This window comes from Drosophila subpulchrella, unplaced genomic scaffold, assembly GCF_014743375.2.
Source record: "Drosophila subpulchrella strain 33 F10 #4 breed RU33 unplaced genomic scaffold, RU_Dsub_v1.1 Primary Assembly Seq94, whole genome shotgun sequence".
Taxonomy (NCBI): domain Eukaryota; kingdom Metazoa; phylum Arthropoda; class Insecta; order Diptera; family Drosophilidae; genus Drosophila; species Drosophila subpulchrella.
The window spans coordinates 1-25,526 of record NW_023665728.1 but is presented as its reverse complement, the minus strand read 5'-3'; the positions used below and the strand labels follow the sequence as shown (position 1 = coordinate 25,526).

Here is a 25,526-nt window from a genome sequence, read left to right as displayed (position 1 = left end):
CAGGAGATATGCTAGCCACATATGAATGGAGAGTGGACGAGTGGGAGTTGAGTGACCACAACATTATTTCTGTTGTGGCCAACACCTCGACCACTAGTGCCGTTGGGAGATTATCTTCGGTACCGTCCTGGAACTTCTCCAATGCACGTTGGCGTCTGTTCGAACAGGAATTGGTGAATAGGGCAGCCGAAATTCCGGAAGACTTCCAAGTATCGCCGCTGGACCAACAAGTCTCCACACTTCGCAGGATGGTGCACGATCTGTGCGACCTTGCGTTGGGTAGGAGAACGCCCGGACCGCCGAGAACGAGGGTAGGTTGGTGGACCGCTGACCTCTGCGCAAAGCGCCGCCAAGTCAGGAGACTCAGGCGATGTCTTCAGGATGCCAGATGCCATCACGATGATGACGTGGCCGAGCAGATTGTGCTGAGGCATGCCACAGCCGACTACAAGAAGCTCATCGTGAAGACCAAGGAGGACAGTTGGAGACGCATGGGAGAGAACTCGCACGATCCCTGGGGGCGCGTCTACAAGATGTGCCAAGGTCGCAAGAGACGGATGGAGATTGGGAGCCTCCGCGTGAATGGCGAGCTGGTCACCAATTGGGGTGACTGTGCGAGTTCTCCTCCGCAACTTTTTCCCAGCTGCGGAGTCTGACGCACCGATTGTCTCCGCGGAGGAAGTCCCACCGCCCCTGAATGTCTCAGAAGTTGATGCTTGTGTCGCCAGGTTGAAGAGCAAACGCTCGCCTGGCATGGACGGTATCAACGGGACGATTTGCGAGGGTGTGTGGCGCGCTATACCTCAGCATCTGACGGCGCTGTATTCAAGCTGCATCCGGTCGGGATATTTCCCTGCAGAGTGGAAATGCCCACGTGTCGTGGCTCTGCTCAAGGGGCCCGACAAGGATAAGTGCGAACCGTCGTCGTGCCGTGGGATTTGCCTGCTGCCGGTTTTCGGCAAGGTGCTCGAGGCCATTATGGTGGATCATGTGAGGGAAGTTCTTCCGAAAGGCTGCAGATGGCAATTCGGATTTCGCCAAGGACGTTGTGTGGAGGATGCTTGGAGACACGTGAAGAGCAGCGTTGAAGCCAGCTCGGCGAGATACGTGGTCGGAATCTTCGTGGACTTCAAAGGAGCCTTCGACAATGAAGTGGAGTGCTGCACTGCGCCGATTAGCCGAACTGGGATGCCGAGAGATGGGCTTGTGGCAGATCTTTTTCTCAGATAGAAGAGCCGTGATCCGAAGCAGTTACGAGGAAGTCAATCTCCCCGTAACTAGAGGCTGTGCGCAGGGGTCAATCAGCGGCCCATTTATATGGGACTTGCTGATGGATGTACTGCTCCGGCGCCTTGAGTCGTACTGCACCCTGAGTGCGTACGCGGATGACCTGCTGCTTCTCGTCGAGGGAGAATCCCGGAACGTGCTGGAGACAAAAGGAGCGCAGCTGATGTCCATCGTAGAAGCGTGGGGGATGGAAGTCGGCGTTGCCGTTTCCACCAGCAAGACGGTTATTATGCTGCTCAAAGAGGACCCTCGCCATCTTTTGGCTCGTACCTCTTCGCGTGCGCTTAGTCGCGCCCCTGCGGTAAAACTTGCGGGAGCAAACTTGCCGTATGTCAGCACCTGCCGGTATCTGGGCATCACGGTCGAAGAAGGTTTGAAATTTTTCGAGCACTTCACAGTGCTAAAGCGGCGCATGACCGGAGTCGTTGGAGCATTGGCGCGTGTGCTTCGAGCAGACTGGGGATTCAGTCCTCGAGCCAGGCGGACCATTTATGCCGGACTCATGGTGCCTTGTGCGCTATTTGGTGCCCCGATATGGTATGTCAGTACGACGCAGCAAGTTGTGGCCAATAGGCGTCTCCTTGCTTGCCAGAGGCTTATCCTTATGGGAAGCCTTCCCGTATGTCGAACAGTGTCCACTGCGGCACTGCAGGTTCTTGCTGGCGCTCCCCCGCTTGATTTGGTTGCCATGCAAATGGCAGCTAAATACAAGCATAAGCGTGGATACCCGTTGGAGGAGTACGATCTGTGTCATGGCGAGGACTTCACAGGTCTTAGCCGGGGGCAGATGATGATGCGTATGGAGCAGTGCTTACTGCAGACGTGGCAAGACAGATGGGATGACGTAGAGTGAACCGGCCGGGTGACCTACAAATTCATCCCGGACGTCGAACTTGCCTTTCGCGATCCAAATTTTGGATTCACGATGCGCACCGGATTTCTGCTCACAGGACATGGATCTATGTATTTCTGTGTAGGATCGGTACGATGCCTACTGCCGCATGCTTATGCGGCGCCCCTTGTGAGGACTGGCAGCATGTCCTATGTGACTGCACGAACTACGCGGATTTGCGTGACCTCGATGGACTTGGTGTGCAGCTAGATGGCGGAAACTGGATCGGATTCGATGGAATACTGGTGAATCAGGAGAGGACCCGACGGCTTACGACGTTCGCCGAGGAAGCGTTCAACTGGAGAAGGGACTTGTAGTCCTCACTACTTGCCGTGTAGTAGCGGCGAAGAATACTGCCACAGCCTGTCATAGCTTGTCGTAGGAGGCGACTAATATGGCAAATGGTTGCCCCGTCCAAGCTTGTCGGAGCTGAAGGGGTGAGGCTCACCGAGCCTGTAAGTGCGGTACCACGGGTTGAGCAGTTCCAAGACTGCTCATTGAGGTTGGCCCCCTAGTGGGAGTATTGTGGTGGCTGTGGTTGACACCTATATCGCGGGTAGAGTATTCGGGCTCGACGTGGATGTTGCGTTATACAACTCGGGTGCTGTGACCCACAGAACGGTAGAGATTTTAAATAGATCTCTCCCCTACGCAAGGGGGAGTGCTTGCCCGACAAGTAAGCACTCGAATTGCTACTGGGGTGGTTGCTATGTATATAGCTATAGCTTCTAGTCCGGGGCGTTGGTTTGGCGCTTAATCTAGACCCGTGCATTATATACTCACTTGTGGGTATACTAGAATGCCGTGGTTGTAATCCCTTCATTGTAGAACACGCCACGTAAAATAAGTTCGGAGGGATCCGAGACACACACACCCCCTTCCTCTGCTGACATTCCTGGTCGAGTGGGCTGATCCCATAGTGGAGTACACTACTCTGCTGGTAAGCATGGTGTGTATGAGTCCCACTATGGGCCGCTCAATGCCCAGTTCAGTCAGAGCGCCAGTAATAGCCGTTGGGTGGAGTTGTTGAAGGCGCCATCTATGTCTAGAAAGGCTGCTAGAGTGTATTCCTTATTGCGGAAACCTCCCTCTATACTAAATACTAGAGAGTGGAGGGCGGTATCTGTTGATCTGCCTTTACGGTACGCGTGCTGTGCGTCGGAGAGTAGGCTTGGGCTGATGGTTATCCTGATATGGATGTCAATTAGCCTTTTCAGGGTCTTCAACAAGAAGGAAGTGAGACTTATCGGGCGGAAGTCCTTTGGGTTGGTGTGGGAGGGTTTGCCGGCTTTCGGTATAAAAATTACCTTAACGTCCAGCCACCTTGTTGGAATGTGGTTTAGAGCAAGGCAGCCGTGGAAGATGGCTGTCAGCCAGGGTAGGGATAAATCTAGTGTCCGTTGTAGCTGGGTCGGGAAGAACCCCTCCGGGCCGGGGGACTTGAAGGGCTTTGAAGAGTTAATAGCCCACTTAATGCGGTCAGGGTTCGAGATGTTGTCTATGCTCTGGTTGTCAAGGTTATCCTCTATATAGAGGTCCTCCACTACTTGGGTGTTTTTAGGGAAGTGGGTGACTAACAGGAGTTCAAGGATTTCCTGACTGTTTTCCGTCCAGCTGTTAGCATTGGTTTTTAGGTACTTAATGGTTGCTGGAGATTTTGCCTCCGCAGTAGATTCTATGCTACTACAGAAATTAGCCCATGCTCTTAGTAGTACGGAAACGCGGATTCTGGGACAATTAGCATATTAACGACTTCCAAAAAACGTCTGTAGAAATCGTTTCTTTTCCACACCTTTACAAATAATTTGTTTTCCGCTTGTAATTGTCCTTAGATACTTTCGAGGTTGTGGAAAACTGTTTTCTCCAGTAGGACCAGTTTTCACTGATTCATTTTGATATGAAAGATCAACCACAATAATAGGGGCCTTCAGTTTAAATTCATTTGGGGTCAAAAATGGTTGTGATTTACGATTATAGTAACTAGATTGAAATCTTGTATACATTTCATATAGGTGAGCATATTGATTCTTACTAAAATCAACATTCAGATTGCCATATGGATATGACTCAGAATTCAAGTGAACTTTCAAGTTTGATAAGTTATTTGTGATAAGTTCTCCATTTAGTGTAAATCCAATTATGGCAAATCTTTGTTTTTCGCAATTAGCCGACAATTTCACATTCCAGCTGTGTTGACTCCCATACCCCATATCGGTAGGTTTACACCACTTTTAATAATATCGTACATCTTATTTTTTGCAAAATCGCTCGGAGTTACTTGTGAAATTTTCCAGGATATATTCGTCATTTCCAGCCTAAAAGTTTGTTAATTTCAGGTTTGTTCAAACACATTACTAAGATTCTTAGTTAGCATCAACACTAGTTAGTGTTTACAATTTAACAAAACCGACAAATCGTGTTTTATCAATCTAACATCCATTTATTTCGTACTTAATTTCATTTAATAAGTAAGCCACACAATTATTTTTAAAAAAAGTGGTAACATTATCAGTTGTAGGTCCATTCGGTGAATCTTTTCTTATAATTCCTTGAAGATTAAGGTAACTTTCGTGAGGAAGCACGTACAAGTCTTGATTTTGGATAGTGATTCGAACTTCATAGTTTGGTTTAAATGTTTTATTATACGATGAATAAGTATGAAACTCTTTCTTCGAAAAACTCTCAGCTGAGTAAACTTTTTCTTAAATATTATTCATTGTTTTCCTTTTCATCTTTTCTATTATACTCGAAGCTTCAATCCTAACGACTTTAAGTGAGCTTATTTTTACTGTTGGTCCTCTTTCTATAGCTTTACAATTAGTAATGCTTGGCTGAGGACTTAAGCTACGTCTTTTATTATAAAAATTCATTCAATTAACCGAATGTGCATGCGAATCGAAACGTTTTCACCACGTAAATTAACCAAATCACCGTTTTGATCAAATATGCGTAAATAAATTAGGTTATGTGGTGTCACTGTCATTTTATAAGCCTAGTACTCAGATCGGCTAAGAGTTTCACTAGTCGAAAAGTCTTATTCTTTGTAGTGTGACTGATGTTTTCAAAGTTCACCCGCAATGCATGTAGCATGGTCTTACTGACAAGCAGCTGGGTTTGTTGCCAAACGGAAAACAAAACAATTGGAGAAATTTAAAAAGGAGGAGTCCTCTGGTACACAAAGAAATTAAATTAAAAATAGATGGAATGTTCAACGAATGTTTTTATTTATGTAAATTAGTTGTTTAAGGCTTTCTTTTCGTCCCACGGATGGCCATCTTTCCCGAGCCACCGCAGTCCAGCTCCGAGTCCCAATAGGCATATTGGACCTTGAGGAAGTGGGAGCCGGATTGGGAACAGGGTTGATCCGCTGATGCTGCAGGAAGTCGCCCAGCATTCTGGCAGTGGCTGGACATGGCTTCTCCAACTGTTCCTTAGCGGGCGCCCTATTTTCCACCTCCCTGTAGAAGCCAGCGCGTCCTCCAGCTCCGCTTAAGCTGCCAAGTAGCTGGTGGTTATGATGTACGGAGTCCTAATGGAGAGGTCTTCGGAGATCATATTACTGGTGGTTCTGCTGAAAAGATACTTCTATTAGTAAAACGCAACCAAATTATTTTGGCTAGCTCTTACTTTCTTTGCCAGGACACGCCCGACAGGATGTCCATGTAGAGAGCGAAGTCCCACTCGGCATGTTCCTTTCCACTGGAATTCTCTAGTGGATCTCCTCCAGCACTTTAACTATTCTGCGGATTTGCCCCTGTTGTGGTATTGCTTCCTGTCGGTCAAATCCTACAATAATGGGCAACAGCTTGGATTAGGCGTCCTTTTTCATCTGCACTGACCTCCTTTAACCGTTTTTGGGGTTTTTCTTCCATTTAAAATTTTTAAATTCCCCGCCGCTTTTGCACGAACACCGCCAAAGATTAAATTTCTTATTCTTTGGGCCGCGGCTAACGGCGTTTATCGAAAATTCACTCGCGAAATCTGGTATTTTTTCTGGTATTTCCTTAGCTCATCTGAGTAGCGCGCTGAAAAACAGACCCGACGAAAACCTTTAGCCGCCTGTTTGCCTCTCGCTCACTCTTATGGTTAGTTCGCGGTTTTCGTCGATGTGAGTACTAGGCTATACCCAGGCGGAACATTAATGGCCAACTCATGTAACGTATGATTCGGTGTATTACCTACATATGAACCGCTGATTATATTACATTCCAAACGAATTGTATTAATTTTTAATATGTTCACAGTCTGATCTGATCGATAGGTTTTTGTACGATGTGGTTCTAGTACTTTTTGATGGAAACCAAACAGTTGTCCAACCGATTTTTCCTTATTAAAGTAAACTGACTCTCGCATGGTAGTTATTTCAACTTGAAGTGTATTATTATTACTTTGAATTTTATAAATGTATTTTCAAGGCTATAGTCTTTTAGTTTATTGTTAATGAAATCGGTAATATCATTCAATTCATATGATCCAGTAGGAATCGTAATAACCTTGTCACCTATGTGGAAGAGATTATTTTTTTCATCAATATTTGGAATCGAATTATACATATTAAAATCGATAAAAGCACCCTCATATCGACCATTCAATTCGTTAGGTGGAAAAAAGCTTGTGTATATAATGGAAATATTTCCATTCAAGGATAATGCAAGTGATCTAGACATATTGAAATCTCTTGATAAACTGTGGGATTGAAAGTATCTAACCAAGCTTTATATTGAAATTACTCCTTAAAATTAAATAGATCAAATCCTTTTATGTATCTTCCGTTATCCATTTCGTTATCCTTGCTAATTAATAAGAATCCGTGCTTGTCCTGCCAACATTTTTGACAAATTTTCACAAATGTTTCATAATTCATATCAGTGTTAATATGATCCCGATATACATGCCGCATATTTAAATCATCTTGTTTAAACATTATAATAAAGTTGACATTGTCACGAATCAGATGTTTCGGTATATGACTATATGTTTGACATAAATAAAAAGAGTCGATATTTTTATGTCGACTCATACAAAAATAAGATCTTATGTCATCTTGTTTTTCACAAGCTACATCATCGAATATCACAATGGAATTGTTTTTGGCTTCAGTGGGCCCTTGTACACCGTCATTATGGGAGAATGTATGATATCCCATTCCTTTAATCGGTTTGATTAATTTCTCCAAGTACTCATATTTGGGTTGATATAAACTTTTTGAAAATATATAAACATTTTCGAATTTTAGTCCATTGGGACTCTCTATTAAACTTAACATAATTTAATGTAGTATGCGCATATATTGAATATCTACTGTACCAAGAGTACTTGAAGCAAACACACTGCAGTGTTTACATACACAAAGGTCCGGTCAAAAACCTAAGTGGCCGAGACATGAGTCGATCGGCGCGCTTACAGAAAGTGCAAGTGTCAGCATTCTGTTACACACGCCGGCCGCTCAGCCAAACTCAAGTACGTACATATACCCTCGCTCTCCAGCTAAAGAGGGCATAATAAATACTAATATATATAAGATATACATAGCCGTCTCTCTGCCGTCCAACTGTAGGCAGCGCAGCTACGAGACTTAGGCTTACTTAGAACCTAAGGAGAATTGTAAAATCAGAAACAACTTGACGTTGGAAGCGGCATTAATGCTGCTCCAGATTTTAAATAAAGATTTTAAATTAAGAATTACAATAACAAATAAAACATGACTTTACTCTACATGGCGACCGTGACATTGGTCCAAAAGGATCTGGACCTGGATCTGGATCTCACACAGTATAAGCAATAGAGCGACGATATGCCTAACCCAATAGCGCCACCAAATGTACACCTCCGTAGGCCAGCTGTTGACTTGTATAGCAGTCCTGTGGCAGATCCTGCAATAACTGTGTTTATATGTCATCCTCCCCACGGACGAACTCCAACAGCACCCCACACGCCGCAAGTGTACCCAACGTCTTCGCCGTGCCCGAACCTTGCTCCATAACGTGATTAATTAACTGCGTTCGTCGAAGTTTTCCCGTTTGTTCGAGCGCCTTGGTGACTTTGATACCATTATAGACACCTGCCATTCCGCCGATTCCGCCTCCAATCATCACAGAAGTGCCAATTTGTGAGAAGGCAAGCTCGAAACGCCCACGCTGTTTATTGGCACCCTCAAAATATGAATTCTTCCAGTGCCCCCACCAAAGAAGTAACAACCTGTGCAGCCAGCACCGGTGCCCCACCATAGAAGTACATCCTGTGCAGCCAGCACCGGTACCGTCGGGCGCACGAAGCCAGACCAATGAAGAGTAAACCGACAGCGCTACCAAGAGCGCATATTTTTTCCCTCTGCACTGCGTTGCAAAATTTTTTTAATTGCACTGCGATGCATATTTTTTCATTTATTTCATAAAAACCAATGCTTAAAAATGAGCGAAATAAAAGTTGCTCGATTAGATTATGGCCTGAAAACCATACACAAAAATAGGCAGGAAGTTATATGTAAAATATAATAATAATTGGTCAAAACAGTCAAATCAAAATTATTCAAATCAAACTAGTTGTAATGATCTTGACAAAATTTAAAAAAATATATAGCACAAACAACATTAAAAGAAAAATAATTCTGTAATCAAATTTTAAAATTTAAGAAAATGGAATAAAACAAAAATAAATAAATAACAATATATTAACTAAAAATGGCTACACTAAATGCAATTAGAGACACATATGATAAGGACACTCATTTTAAAGAAAGAATTCTGCAATTAGTTTCAGCAACTTCAGTAAGCATTTATGATTTAGAAAATGTATATATTGAAACATTTAAGGGGTTATGTACCTTTTTTATTTTCAAAAAATCAAAATTTTTTTTATTGCTTTATCTTAAAGAACAACTTCTTGAGAACATTTTCCCAAATATAATAGTAGAAAAAAAGTTACAGGGCTCCTAACCGCGCGCCTCGTCGCGCGCATAAACTGAACTTGAAATTTTAAACGCGAATATCTGGAAATGGTGCTTCTTGAAAAATGACTTTGCGGTGATATGGATTGGCGGAAAACTACTAAACCGATTTACTTCAAATTTTTTAAATGTTTGTAATTAAATTTTTCTGTGCTTGAACGATCGACTTTTCACACACAAACTTTTTTTCCCCGAAATGAATTTTTTAGTGAAATTTCTAGCGACCATTTTTAGCATAAAACGTTCCCGTATGCACAAAAAAAAAATCTTAAAAACGATCGTTAAAGCACAAGGAATTACACTTAACTAAATAAATTTGTTTACTTTTATGGTTTCAGTTGACCTGTTCGACCTGGGGAAGTATCACCGCAAGGCTCTTCAAAAATAGGCCTCTAAGGGAAACAGCCACCCCTTAAAAACTATTTAATATTTTTCCACGAAATTTTGCACAAACATTGTTAATAAAGTGTACTATCAAAAAATTAAAACAATCGTGTAATGAAATAATTGCTACATACCTAAAAAAAATCGAAACTTTCCTCATTTTCTTCGACAAAGAAGGTATATAACCCCTTAATTTAGATGCTTCTTCACTAATTCATTGCACAAGCACCCAAAAGGGAATTGTATAATCCACCATTCCAGGTGTACAAGTTAGATCAGTAGTAGACGAACACCCAATACCAGGTAGAGCAATAGTAATGATGGTCTGAAAGAAATAATTCATCTCCACAATATAATGGAATGGAATGAATTACATAAGCAAATAAATAACATAAAAGTTGACTTTGATAAATCATATAAGTGACTTACTCAAAACAGACAAATTCAAAAAAAATACCTTTAAAAAACATGTGGAAATACTAGTAAAATGCTTTAATGAAGCACGAATACTAATACATGGCCAGAGGGAAAAATTAAATCAAGATCATTGGTCCCAAGTATCAAAATTCTTGATCAGACTACGATCTAATTTAACATCAATTAAACATAAGTATCAGTAACGACTATACTTAACACTTCCCTAACAGTTGAAACTGGTGATGAACCGGAATCAACAAAACAAACTGACATTGACCAAATAGAATCAGAAGACCTTACAGAAACAAACCCCAAAATAGAAGAGCAAGATTTAAATTATCTTACTATTCCAGCTGTTTTAATGTCAGATCTGGATAATTCTACAGATTCTGATGATAGTATGATAGTATAATAGAAAATAAAATAAGAAACAATATCACAATGGCACAATCTAATATTGATTTTATTTATACAGCATTCAAGCTTATACCAGTTTTCGATGGTAAAGCTGAAAGGTTAATAAGTTTTATTGATGCATTACAAATAATAGAATCAATAAAAGGCGAGCACGAACAATTAGCAGTTTCCATAACAAAAACAAGGAAGAACGCTATAGTCGAGTACTTCGACTATCAGATACCCGTTACTCAGCTAAAGGGAGCAAAGGGAAATGGAGATATGCTAGCAGCAAAGCGAGATTGAAATGCGCCACCTACCGGTGGTAGACAGATTTAAGCGTTGTGAGCGTTAGAGTGGGCGTGGCAAAGTTTTTTTAGATCAATCAATAGGTATTGCCGAGACCAATACATTTCAGTTAAATTTTTATTTTTATATTATTATTATATTTTTATCTAGCATGAAAATTGTGGGCGCCACAGGCTTGGGCGGTTTGTGGGCGTTAAATTAGGCGTGGCATATTCGCGTAACAAACTTGCGCTGCGCTCAAGCCTTCGGAATCTAAATTTGAAATCCCATTTCTCTATCTTTGATATTTTCCGAGATATCCACGTTCATATCTACGATTTTTTGAAGTTTGTGTGCGGTTTGTGGCCGTTGAAGTGGGCGTGTCAAACTTTTTTTTGGGTCAATCGATAGGTATTAATGAAAACAATGCATTTCAGTTAAAATTTTTATTCTAGCATCAAAACTGTAGGAGCCACATTTTTGGGCGGTTTGTGGGCGTTAGAGTGGGCATGGCACTCTACTGAAACAAACTTGCGCTGCGTAAGATGCCCAGGAATCTGCACGCCAAATCTCAATAGCTTGGCTCTCATAGTTTCCGAGATCTCAGCGTTCATCCGGACAGACGGACTGACGGACACACGGACATGGCTAGATCGACTCGGCTAGTGATCCTGATCAAGAATATATATACTTTATGGGGTCGGAAACGCTTCCTTCTGCCTGTTACATACTTTCCGACGAATCTAGTAGACCCTTTTACTCTACGAGTAACGGGTATAATAAAAACAAAGCTAAAAGGTGTCGCCAGAAATCTAATCGGAAATGAAACAACAATAACTGAAGTCATTTCCAGATTAAAAAGCAACGTCAAAGGCGAAACTGTAGAAGTGTTGTCAGCAAAACTGATGAACCTACAGCAACGCAATAAAACTGCTAACCAGTACACACAAGAGGTTGAGCAGATGACAAAATCTTTAGAAGGTGCATATATAACAGATGACACCCCTAGAGTTAGCCAGAAGTTATTCCACTCAGCATGCAGTCAAAGCAATGACTAAAAATTGTACAATCGATAAGGTTAAACTTATCATGCAAGCTGGTACCTTCAATACTATGAATGATGCCACATCAAAATTTGTAAACAGTTGCACAGAAGCAACCGGACAGCCAAACACTGTCCCATATTACAAAAATTACCCGCAGCGCGGCGGAAACCGCGGACGAGGAAATTACAGAGGTAATTTTCGTAGTCGTAATAATAATTACAACAATAGTACCCAAAACAATACTGGACGAGGCCAATAAAGAGGAAACTATAGAGGCCGTGGCAACTCAAGTCGAGGCCACAACAATAATAGCCAAAATAATATCCGAGTAACCAATAGTACATCGGGAAACTCACAAAACCCTTTAGACATTCAACAGTAGAAAATGCAAGGGTTCATACCGTTAATCTCAGTCAGAACATATTTGTATCATTCAATCATGTGGGTACAGGAAAAAAACTTGTCTTTTTAGTAGACACAGGTGCAGACACTTCAGTAGTTAAAGAAAATTCTGATGTCTTTCATGACATACAAGATAATTATATTATAGACATAAGAGGAATAAGTCAAGAGGTAACTAAATCCAAGGGTTAACTTCTATTAAAATACAGACCACTAAGTACATAATCCAACACGATTTTCATATCGTGGATTTACATTTCGCTATCCCTTGTAATGGCATTTTAGGAATCGATTTTATAAAAAAATGCAACTGTCAATTAGACTTCAAGTCATCTGAAGATTGGCTTATAATTAGACCTAATAACTTAAAATTTCCAATTTATGTTCCAATAACATACAGTTCTGGCAACAACTCAATACTTCTGCCAGCAAAATCCCAAGTTATTAGAAAAATTCAACTAAATTCAAAAGAAGACAGTGTACTGATTCCAAATCAAGAAATTAAGCATGGTACTTGTATTTATATAGCAAGTACCATAGCAACATCTATATTGCTTTCATAAGACTACTCAATACCATAAATACCATAATGGCTCGAATCGCTTCACGCGATTACCTTTCGGATAAAAAATAGCGCCTAATTCATTTCAGAGAATGATGACTATTGCATTCTCTGGATTAGAACCTTCACAAGCATTCCTTTATATGGATGACTTAATAGTTATAGGTTGTTCCGAGAAACATATGCTTATAAACTTAACTGACGTTTTTGAAAAATGCAGGGAATACAATCTCAAGTTACATCCAGTTACATTCTCGGTCATAAATGCACAGATAATGGAATACTTCCAGACGACACACAATGCGGACAGCTCTAGACGATTCGTAGCATTTTGCAATTATTATAGACGCTTCATAAAAAATTTCGCCGAATATTCACGGCACATAACAAGATTATGTAAATAGAATGTTCCTTTTGAATGGACAGATGAATGCCAAAACGCATTCCAATATTTCAAAACAAAACTCATTAAACCTACTTTGCTACAATATCCCGATTTCAGCAAAGAATTTTGTATAATTACTGATGCAAGTAACCAAGCGTGTGGACTCCAACGGACTCCAACTTCCCATTGCATATGCATCAAAAGCTTTCACTAAGGGGAAAGTAATAAGTGTACAACTGAGCACGAATTAGCTGCAATTCACTGGGGAATATTACATTTTCGACCATATATTTATGGAAATCACTTTACAATCAAAACAGATCAAAGACCATTGATATATCTATTTTCAATGATAAATCCGAGTTCCAAACTGACACGTATGAGACTAGAATTAGAAGAGTATGGTTTCACAGTTGAATACCTAAAGGAAAAAGACAATTATGTAGCTGATGCGTTGTCAAGAGTAACCATTAAAGATCTACAAAAAATTACTGGAAATATAAAGAAAGTCACTACTAGATATCAAAAAAGACAGAAATTCCGCGCGGAAAACAAACAAATAGAATTGCCTACGCAATCTATAGAGAATGCTTCTAAGCCCAACATATATGAAGTCATAAACAATGACGAAGTACGTAAAGTAGTGACCAAGATATGATGTTAGCGATTTATATACCAATGGAATCCTAGACTTAGGTCAATTTTTCCAAAGGCTTGAAATGCAAGCCGGTATAAACAAAATCAGCCAACTCAATATGACACCGTGGGAAAATATCTTTGAACATGTATCAATAGATAATTTTAAACAAATGGGCAACAAGATATTGAATACCTTAAGAGTAGCGCTACTCAACCCGGTGGCCCTTATAGAAAAACTAAACGAGAAAGAAGCAATACTGTCTAAATGCCAAGACGATCCAATACAAGGAGGTCATACTGGCATTACAAAAACATTGGCCAAGGTCAAAAGACATTATTTTTGGAAAGGTATGACTCGAGATATTACTGAATACATACGAAAATGTCAGAAATGCCAAAAAGCTATAATAACTAAGCAAAATAAGACTCCATAGATAATAACTGATACGCCTATAAATGCTTTCGACAAAGTGTTAGTGGACACTATTGGTTCACTACCAAAATCAGAAAATGGCAATGAGTATGCAGTCACTCTAATATGTGACCTGACTAAATATTTAGTTGCCATACCAGTTCCAAATAAAAACGCGAACACTGTCGCTAAAGCAATTTTTGAATCATTTATTCTGAACTACGGTCCAATGAAGACGTTCATTGCGGACATGGGTACAGAATATAAGAATTCAATTATAAATGACTTGTGCAAATACCTAAAAATTGAAAATAAAACATCTACGGCACACCACCACCAGACAGTAGGAACAATAGAACGAAGTCATAGAACTTTCAATTAATACATACGCTCATATATGTCGGTTGATAAAACTGATTGGGACGTATGGCTTCAATATTACGTTTTTTGTTTCAACACGACCCCTTCAATGACACATAATTATTGTCTATACGAGCTAGTATTTGGTAAAACAAATAATTTACCAAAACAATTTGATAGTATAGAAAATATAGAACCCATATATAATATAGATGACTATGCTAAGGAATGTAAATATAGATTAGAAGTAGCATACAAAAGAGCTAGAATAATGATAGAAAGAAATAAGGAAAGTAATAAGATACTATATGATCAGAAAATAAACAACAGAGATATATCAGTAGGTGATCAAGATCTTTTAAAAAATGACAGAGCTCATAAGTTAGATTATCAATATATCAAATAACATTATAATAAGGAACAATAAGAACAAAAGACAAACAGTTCATAAGGATAGATTAAAAACTTTTATTTCATAATAGCATTTAGCATGGCCATGCTTAGAAATACTTATTTTTTAAATACGAATATTATTCCCATTTCCATTCTCTTAGTAATTAATAAAAAAAAAATTTTTTTTTAAGATTTAAAAAAATGGTTCATTTAAGTAAAATATGCTAATATTACGTTATTTTTCAAAAGGAGGGAGAAGTAGTATGCACATGTATTGAAGAGTACTTGAAGCAAACACACTGTAACACTTTGTTGCCCGGTCAAAAACCTAAGTGGCCGAAACATGAGTCGATCGGCGCGCTCACAGAAAGTGCAAGTGTCAGCATTCTGTTACACACGCAGGCCGCTCAACCGAACTCAAGTACATGCATATACCCTCGCGCTCCAGCTAAAGAGAGCATAATTAAATACACTAATATATATAAGATATACATATACATATTTTTGTTTGAAGAAACTTTTTGCATCAAAAAATTTAAGTTTACAAGTCGAGGAAAAAAGTTCAAAAAGGACATTTTCACACAAATTCGTCCTTTTCAATAAGTACTGAATGTGTTAAGAAATGTATTGTATCATTCAAACGGCATTTAAATTACCTTTCCATTGATGCCAAAGTTAACAAGATGTAAGTTCAAATTATGAATATATTTAACTTTTTTTTTGTGAAAATACTTTTGACCACCCTTGTATGTGGATACTGTAACTTTGTTTTTAATTTGAGAAATAACTTAGTCGTAGAAAAGTAGTTAGAGTGGACTGTATTAGAAAAAATAGATAAAGTGTATTGTATTAAAATACTTATGTAAATATACACACGCAGCTGAAAAACGGTTCAAGCGTGCTAGGAAAAATTCAAGGAAACTCCAGGATAGGAAAATCCAAAGATTTTAAAATCCGGCTTCGACCGGACCAAAATCCTTGGGCGGGGTGGCTTGATCGCTAAAATTGGATGAACGAAGTCCGAAGAACGAAGGTTCGAAAAACACGGGAATAAGTTGGAGTTTTTACGCGACGTCCGTGGGTGTTTATTTGGACACTTTGAAAATAGAACTTAAGCCTAACTTAACTTGAGCGCTCCAGAGCGGAGCGGAGGCTTAGGGAAGAGATGGAGAGGGAGAGCGGAGGGCAGTGCGAGCGCGCGAGGTGTAGACATCTGGATAAAACTGCCGCTCGACACTGCCTCCAGAAATTGTATGTCAAACTTTTTTTTGGATCAATCGATAGGTATTGACGAGACCAATACAGTTCAGTTGAAATTTTGTATCTAGCATAAAAATTGTGGGCGTCATTGGTTTGGGCGGCTTGTGGGCGTAAGAGTGGGCGTGGCATATTCGCGTAACAAACTTGCGCTGCGTACAAGGCTACGGAATTTGAAACTGAGATCCCAATTCTCTATCTTTGATAGTTTCCGAGATATCCATGTTCATATTTACGATTTTTTGAAGTTTTTGGGTGGCTTGTGGGCGTTAAAGTGGGCGTGGCAAACTTTTTTTCAAACTTTCAATCGATAGGTATTAATGAGAAGAACACTTTTCAGTTACAATTTTTATTCTAGCATCAAAACTGTAGGAACCACAGTTTTGTGCGGTTTGTGGGCGTAAGAGTGGGTGTGGCATATTCGCGTAACAACCTTGCGCTGCGTACAAGGCTACGGAATCTAAAACTGAGATCCCAATTCTCTATCTTTGATAGTTTCCGAGATATCCATGTTCATATTTACGATTTTTTAAAGTTTGTGGGCGTTGATGTGGGCGTGTCAAACTTTTTTTTGGGTCAATCGATAGGTATTAATGAGAACAATACATTTCAGTTAAAATTTTTATTCTAGCATTAAAACTGTAGGAGCCACAGTTTTGGGCGGTTTGCGGGCGTTAGAGTGGACGTGGCACTCTACTGAAACAAACTTGCGCTGCGTAAGAAGCCCAGGAATCTGCACGCCAAATCTCATAGCCTAGCTCTTATAGTTTCCGAGATCTCAGCGTTCTGTAGTATGCACTTATATCGAATATCTACTGTACCAAGAGTACTTGAAACAAACACACTGTAACACTTTGTTGCATTGTTTTTATAAACAAAAGGCTCGGTCAAAAACCCTAAGTGGCCGAAACATGAGTCGATCGGCGCGCTTAAAGAAAGTGCAAGTGTCAGCATTCTGTTGCACACGCCGGCCGCTCAGCCAAACTCAAGTACATACACATGCCCTCGCGCTCCAGCCAAAGAGAGCATAATTAAATACACTTTATATACATAAGATATACATAGCCATCTCTCTGCCGCCCAACTGTAAGCAGCGCAGCAACGAGAATTAGGCTTACTTAGATCCTAAGGCAAATTGTAAAAATCAGAAAGAACTTGACGTTGGAAGCGGCACTAATGCTGCTCCAGATTTTGAATATTCTCTATCTTTGATAGTTTCCGAGATATCCATGTTCATATTTACGATTTTTTGAAGTTTTTGGGTGGCTTGTGGGCGTTAAAGTGGGCGTGGCAAACTTTTTTTCAAACTTTCAATCGATAGGTATTAATGAGAAGAACACTTTTCAGTTACAATTTTTATTCTAGCATCAAAACTGTAGGAACCACAGTTTTGTGCGGTTTGTGGGCGTAAGAGTGGGTGTGGCATATTCGCGGCTACGGAATCTAAAACTGAGATCCCAATTCTCTATCTTTGATAGTTTCCGAGATATCCATGTTCATATTTACGATTTTTTAAAGTTTGTGGGCGTTGATGTGGGCGTGTCAAACTTTTTTTTGGGTCAATCGATAGGTATTAATGAGAACAATACATTTCAGTTAAAATTTTTATTCTAGCATTAAAACTGTAGGAGCCACAGTTTTGGGCGGTTTGTGGGCGTTAGAGTGGACGTGGCACTCTACTGAAACAAACTTGCGCTGCGTAAGAAGCCCAGGAATCTGCACGCCAAATCTCATAGCCTAGCTCTTATAGTTTCCGAGATCTCAGCGTTCTGTAGTATGCACTTATATCGAATATCTACTGTACCAAGAGTACTTGAAACAAACACACTGTAACACTTTGTTGCATTGTTTTTATAAACAAAAGGCTCGGTCAAAAACCCTAAGTGGCCGAAACATGAGTCGATCGGCGCGCTTAAAGAAAGTGCAAGTGTCAGCATTCTGTTGCACACGCCGGCCGCTCAGCCAAACTCAAGTACATACACATGCCCTCGCGCTCCAGCCAAAGAGAGCATAATTAAATACACTTTATATACATAAGATATACATAGCCATCTCTCTGCCGCCCAACTGTAAGCAGCGCAGCAACGAGAATTAGGCTTACTTAGATCCTAAGGCAAATTGTAAAAATCAGAAACAACTTGACGTTGGAAGCGGCACTAATGCTGCTCCAGATTTTGAATAAAGATTTTAAATAAAGAATTACAATAACCAATAAAAGATGTCTACTTTTTATGGCGACAGGATTTTAAATAAAGAATTACAATAATAGAAAATAAAAGATGACATTACTCTACATGGCGACCGTGACTTTGGTCCTAAAGGATCTGGACCTGGATCTGGACATGGATCGGGACTTCGAAAAATAAAACAGCAACCAAGGCGACAGCAGCAATCAACAACAACAAAGACAACAGCAACAACAAAGGCAACAACAGCAAAAACGGCAGCAACAACAAGAACAAGAGAAGAAACGCAGTGAGTAGAGTGTGATGTGTGCCAAAAGAAGTGGCGTGGTCAAAAGATTAAAAGCCAGAAAGGCTCATCTACTGAAGCTGCTCAACAGCGGCAAAGCAATACAGTGGAACGACTCGGTAAAAAATTTGCTATCAGAACGAAAAAATCAGACCACAGCTACAGCCACATCCACCTACCCTGTAATCCAAAATATTTCAAAAAATAAAAACACATTGCCTCCTCCAGGAAAAGTTGCCATCCCAAAACTAAAGAAGACGTGCCCAGATGACTGCGAGGGACCACTGTGCTCCCCGTTCTGCGAGTACACCTGTGTAGCCAGCACCGGTGCCCCACCATGAAGTACACCTGTGCAGCCAGCACCGGTACCAAGGAAGTGTGAACCGACAGCGCTACCAAGAGCGCATAATTTTTTTTATCTTTGCACTGCGTTGCAAAAATTTTTTTAATTGCACTGCGATGCATATTTTTTCATTTATTTTATAAAAACAATTGTAAAAATTGAGCGACATAAAAGTTGCCCGATTAGAGTATGGCCTGAAAACCATACACAAAATAGGCAGGAAATTATATGTAAAATATGATAATAATTGGTCAAAAACAAAAAAAAGTAAAATCAAAATTAATAATATTAAACTAGTTGTTTATGAATAACATTAACAACATTTACGAATTGATTCAAAAATCAAAAGAATTTGACAGACCAAGATATATATTAAGAATACCAACCCCAAAGATGGGTTTAATATATACAAAAACAGTGGATTCCACTGCAAATGTTATTAATAAGGTGGAATCAAACCCCATAGACTTAGAATTAATTCATACATTGCTTATAATAATTGTTGTAATAATGTGCGCAAACTGTTTCTATAAACTTTATAAATTGCACAATAAATGTCTAAAAAAAAATATATGAGCCAGGCAAATGATCTGGACAAAATTTAAACATTTTGGCACAAACAACATTATTATAAAAATATTGCTGTATTTAAATTTTAAAAAAGTTAAAGAAAATGGAATAAAAAACAAATAAATAAATAAAAACAAATTAATTAAAAATGGCTACGCTAAAAGCAATTGCAAACACATATGATAGGGACATCTATTTAAGAGAAAGAATTCTGCAATTAGTTGCACCAACTTCAGTAAGCATTTACGAGTTAGAAAACTTATATATTGAAACATTTAATTTAGATGCCTCTCCACTAATTCATTGCACAAGCACCCAAAAGGCAATTGTCCTATCAACCATCCCAGGGGTACAGGTTAGATCAGTAGTAGACGAACACCCAATACTAGGTAAAACAATAGTAATGATGGTCTCCAAGAAATAATTCATCTCCACAATATAATGGAATGGAATGAGTTATATAAGCAGCTAAATAATATAAAAGTTGACTTTGACAAATCATATAAGTCACTTACTCAAAACAGGCCAATTCAAAAGAATACCATTAAAAAACATGTGGAAATTCTAGTAAAATGCTTTAATGAAGCACGAATACTAATATATGGCCAGAAGGAAAAATTAAACCAAGATCATTGGTCCCAAGTATCAAAATTTTTGATCAGACTACGATATAATTTAATATCAATTAAACAAAAGTTTAAGTTGGACATATCGGTACCAACTATACTTAACACCTCCCTAGCAGTTGAAACTGGTGATGAATCGGAATCAACAAAACAAACTGACAGTGACCAAATAGAATCAGAAGACCTTACAGAAACAAATCCTAAAATAGAAGAGCAAGATTTACATAATCTTACTATTCCAGCTGTTTTAATGTCAGATCTGGATAATTCTACAGATTCTGATGATAATTCCTTAATAGAAAATAAAATAAGAAACAATATCACAATGGCACAATCTAATATTGATTTCATTAACACAGCATCCAAACTTATACCAGTTTTCGATGGTAAATCTGAAAACTTAACAAGTTTTATGGATGCATTAGAAATAATAGAATCAATAAAAGGCGAACACGAACAATTAGCAGTTTCAATTATAAAAACAAAGCTAAAAGGTGTCGCCAGAAATCTAATCGGAGATGAAACAACAATAGCTGAAGTCATTTCCAGATTAAAAAACAACGTCAAAGGCGAATCTGTAGAAGTGTTGTCAGCAAAACTGATGAGCCTACAACAACGCAATAAAACTGCCAACCAGTACACACAAGAGGTTGAGCAGATGACGAAATCCTTAGAAGGTGCATTTATAACAGATGGCTTATCCCTAGAGTTAGCCAGACGTTATTCCACTCGGCATGCAGTGAAAGCAATGACTAAAAATTGCCAAATAGATAAGGTAAAAACTATAATGCAAGCCGGTACCTTCAATACAATGAATGAAGCCATATCCAAATTTGTAAGCAGTTGCACAGAAGCAACCGGACAGCCAAACACTGTCCTATATTACAAAAATTACCCGCAGCGCGGTGGAAATCGCGGACGAGGTAATAATCGAGGTAATAATCGAGGTAATTATAACAATACCAGATATTATCATAATAACGGATATAATCAAAACAATGGTTATAACAGAAATAACCAAAATAACAATTATAACAGAAATAACAACCGTGGTGGAAACACCAGCGGCGGAAACAGCCGTGGGGGAAACAACAACCACAATAACAATGTTAGAGTGGCGCAAACAAATTCGGGAAACTACCAAACACCTTTAGATACACGACAGTAAACAACATCAAAATTCACACTTTAAATCTCAGTCAAAATACATTTGTCACTTTCACGAACGTAGCAACAGGAAAAGAATTAGTTCTCTTACTAGACACAGGTGCGGAAATATCCTTATTGAAGGAAAATTCTGATAATTTTCAAAACATTCAAGATAATCACATCATAAACATACAGGGTATAAGTCAGGAAGTTACAAAATCTAAAGGCTTAACTTCTATTGAAATTCAAACTTCTAAGTACATAATTCAACATGATTTCCATATCGTAAATATGCAATTCGCTATTCCATGTGATGGAATACTAGGAATCGATTTTATCAAAAGATACAACTGTCAATTAGACTTCAAGCCGTCTGAAGACTGGCTTATAATAAGACCAAATAACCTAAAATATCCAATTTATGTTCCAATAGCATACAGTTCTGGCAACAACTCCCTAATTCTGCCAGCAAGATCCCAAGTCGTCCGAAAAATCGAAATAAATTCAGAAGAAGACAGTGTATTAATTCCGAATCAAGAAATTCAGCATGGTATCTATATCGCAAATACCATAGCAACAGTCCAAAATGCATATATAAGATTACTAAATTGTATTGTTATTATCAAATTTATTAGATTGTGTGTTATTTCCTTTTGAATAAATTAAAAGATTTTGTTTTAGTGGCCAACGGCCAAGCTTGTTGTTCGTTTATTGATGGTCATAATTCGAGTGACTTACAGCTAGCTAATTGCGGCTGCGCTGCCTGCAAACATTGGCAGCGGCCGTCATGTATATATCAAAGTATATGCTCACAATTGTATTTGTGCTGGTAGCACCAAGAGCGCGAGAGCAGTTGTATATGCATGCCTTGTATGTGTCTGCACTCAGGCCATGGGAATATGCTGACACTAGCACTTCCCATAAGTTGGGCTCTGAGGCGCATTCATATTTCGGCTGGCCGCAAGAGTTTAGCGGCCGGCACTTTTGTATTTGGTTGAGTACACTGTAACACAATGTTGGTGTCGGTACAGTGGGTACTCGCTACAATGATACATGCATACTACATCTCCCTCCTTTTGAAAAATAACGTACTGTAATGAAGTTATTTTCTAAAGAATATGTTTGGGTTTTTTTTTTTTTTTTAATTTTAAAAAGTAATAAAAATGAAATTATTTCTAGTTATTGAAATTATCTTCTAGTACTTATATATTTGAAAATTTAAAAGTTATAGAAATTATTTTGTATTGTTAAAGAAATATAAGAAAGTTGGAAAACATGTTATTCAAAAATGCTGTTCTAATCAGAAAATATTGATATCATGTTGTTTTTTAAATTTATATTTTTTTTTATATGTATGTAATTTTTTTTAATTTTTTTTTTTAATTTTTTTTTTTTTTATATTTATTTATGGTATTTATTCTATGTATTTATTCTATGTATGGCCATACGTATAAATTGTATAAAAATTATTTTGAAATAAAAATTTTTAACCTATCTTTATGAACTTTTTGTTCTTTGTTTTTTATATTTGAAATTCTTATATTATCATTATCTCCTATACCAATTACTTTATATGGTCCCGTATATTTGTATTCTAATTTGTGACCTGTTTCATTCTTTAATAAAACTTGATCTCCAATTTTTAGTTCAAAATCTAAACAGTTTCTGTCATAGTGACATTTTTGTTTTATTTTATTTGATTCTAATATTGATCTGGCTCTTTTGAAAGCTTGCTCTAATCTAAACTTTGTTTCTTTTGCGTAATCATCTATATTATAAATAGGTTCTATTCTCTCTACGCTATTAAAATGTTTTGGTAAATTCGAAGTCCTACCAAACACTAACTCATATGGACAATAATCATGTGCCATAGAGGGTGTCGTGTTGAAACAATAAACAAAATATTTTAGCCATATATCCCAATCCGTTTTATCAGTTGAGATGTATGTACGTATAAATTCATTAAAGGTTCTGTGGCTTCGTTCCACAGTTCCGACAGTCTGATGATGGTGTGCTGTCGATGTTATATGTTTAATATTTAAGTTTTTGCATAGGTGTTCGATTAAAGAATTTTTGTATTCTGTTCCCATGTCCGTAATGAACGTCTTCATTGGACCGTACTTTAGAACAAATTCTTCGAATATAGCCTTTGCTACCGTTTTTGCATTTTTATTAGGTACTGGTATGGCAACAAGGTATTTTGACAGATCACATATTAAGGTGACTGCATATTCATTTCCTTGATCTGATTTCGGCAGTGGACCGATCGTATCCACAATTACCTTATCGAATACCATTTCTGGTGTTTCTGTAAGTGTTAAAGGAGTTTTTGTATGTCTTGTCGTTTTTGACATTTGGCATTTTGGACATTTACGTATGTACTGGGTTATGTCTTTACTCATTCCTTTCCAATAGTAGTGTCTTTTGACCTTGGCCAAGGTTTTTGTTATACCTGAATGTCCTCCTTGAATAGGGTCGTCATGTAGTGTAGACAATATTGCTTCTTTTTCGTTATTTGTTGTTATTAGGGTCACCGGGTTGAGTAGCGCTACTCTTAATGATTTTAATATTTTGTTGCCCATTTTTTTAAATTTATCTATTGAAATATTTTCAAAGATTTTTTCCCATGGTGCCACTTTGAGTTGGGTAATTTTTTGTTTACCAGCCTGCAGTTCAAGCCTTTGGAAAAACTGACCTAAGTCAAGACTTCCATTAGTATACAAATCTCCAACATCATATCTTGCTGTAATTTTTTTTCCATGTTTGAAAAAACATAGATTATTATTTACATGCAAGGTCACTACTTTACGTACTTCGTAATTGTTAATGACTTCATATACGTTGGGCTTAGAAGCTTTTACTTGAGATTGCCTAGGCAATTCTACTTTATCTTTTCCTGCGCAGGAATTTTGTCTACTTTTTTGTCTTGTAGTGACTTGTAATATATTTGCCGTAATGTTTTGAAGACCCTTAATTGTTATTCTAGAAAGGGCGTCTGCCACAAAGTTATCTTTTCCCTTTAGATACTCGACTGTGAAGTCGTATTCCTCTAGTTCGAGCCGCATGCGCGTGAGTTTTGAACTAGGATTGACCATTGAAAATAAGTATGTTAGTGGTCTGTGATCGGTTTTAACTGTAAAATGTTTGCCATAAATATATGGTCGAAAGTGTGTAATTGCCCAATGAATTGCTGCTAGTTCCTGTTCTGTAGTGCTTTTATTGCTTTCAGCTTTTGTAAATGAACGTGATGCATATGCTAGCGGGAGTTGGAGTCCGTTATGGTTTTGCGTTAATACCGCTCCACATGCTTGTTTACTTGCATCCGTTATTATACAAAATTCTTTAAGGAAATCAGGATATTGTAATAAAGTTGGTTCTATAAGTTTATCTTTTAAATATTGGAATGATTTTTGGCATTCGGGAGACCATTCAAATGGAACATTCTTTTTACATAATCTAGTTATGTGCCGTGAATAGTCGGCGAAGTTTTTAATGAAACGTCTATAATAATTGCAAAATGCTATAAATCGTCTAGCGCTATCTGCATCATGTGGAACTGGATAGTTTCTTATGACATTATATTTCTTGTCGTCTGGTAAGATTCCTTTGTCGGTGCATTTATGACCAAGGAAGGTCACTTCATGCATAAAAAATGAACATTTTTGTGGATGTAATTTTAAGTTGTACTTTCTGCATATTTCAAAGATGTCTTTTAGGTTTTTGAGCATATGTCTTTCGGAACATCCAATGACTATTAAATCATCCATATAGAGGAATGCTTGAGAAGCTTCAAGTCCAGAAAATGCAATAGTCATCATTCTCTGAAATGAATTTGGGGCTATTTTTAAGCCGAAAGGTAATCGCGTAAAACGATATGAGCCATTGCTCGTTGAAAACGACGTTATGTTTCTTGAATTTTCTTCTAGTTCGATTTGATGGAAACCTGACATTAGATCAAGGCATGAGAAATACTTTGCTCTACCTAGTTGGTCCAAGATGTCATCAATTCTTGGGAGTGGAAATTTATCAGACAGAAGTTTTTTGTTGATTTGACGATAGTCAACTACTAGTCGCCATTTCTTTTCGTTTGAACCCGGAAGGGTTTTCTTTGGGACAAGTAGAAGTGGGCTGTTGTATTCTGATACAGATGGCTCGACTATATTGTCTTTGATTAATTTTCCTACTTGTTTTTGAATTTCCTCAACTTGGCTGTGCGGGCTTCGATAATTTTTTATATAGATCGGTTCATCGTCCTTCAATCTCAGTTTCTGCTTGTAAAAATTGTTTGTTGTTATTGATT

The 25,526-nt window shown here is 38.4% G+C and overlaps 1 pseudogene; it reads right to left on the bottom strand.

Annotated features, from left to right (window-relative positions):
* Positions 1–7,891: 7,891 nt before the first annotated feature.
* Positions 7,892–8,377, bottom strand: LOC119562774 (annotated as a pseudogene).
* Between the last annotated feature and the right edge of the window lie 17,149 nt (positions 8,378–25,526).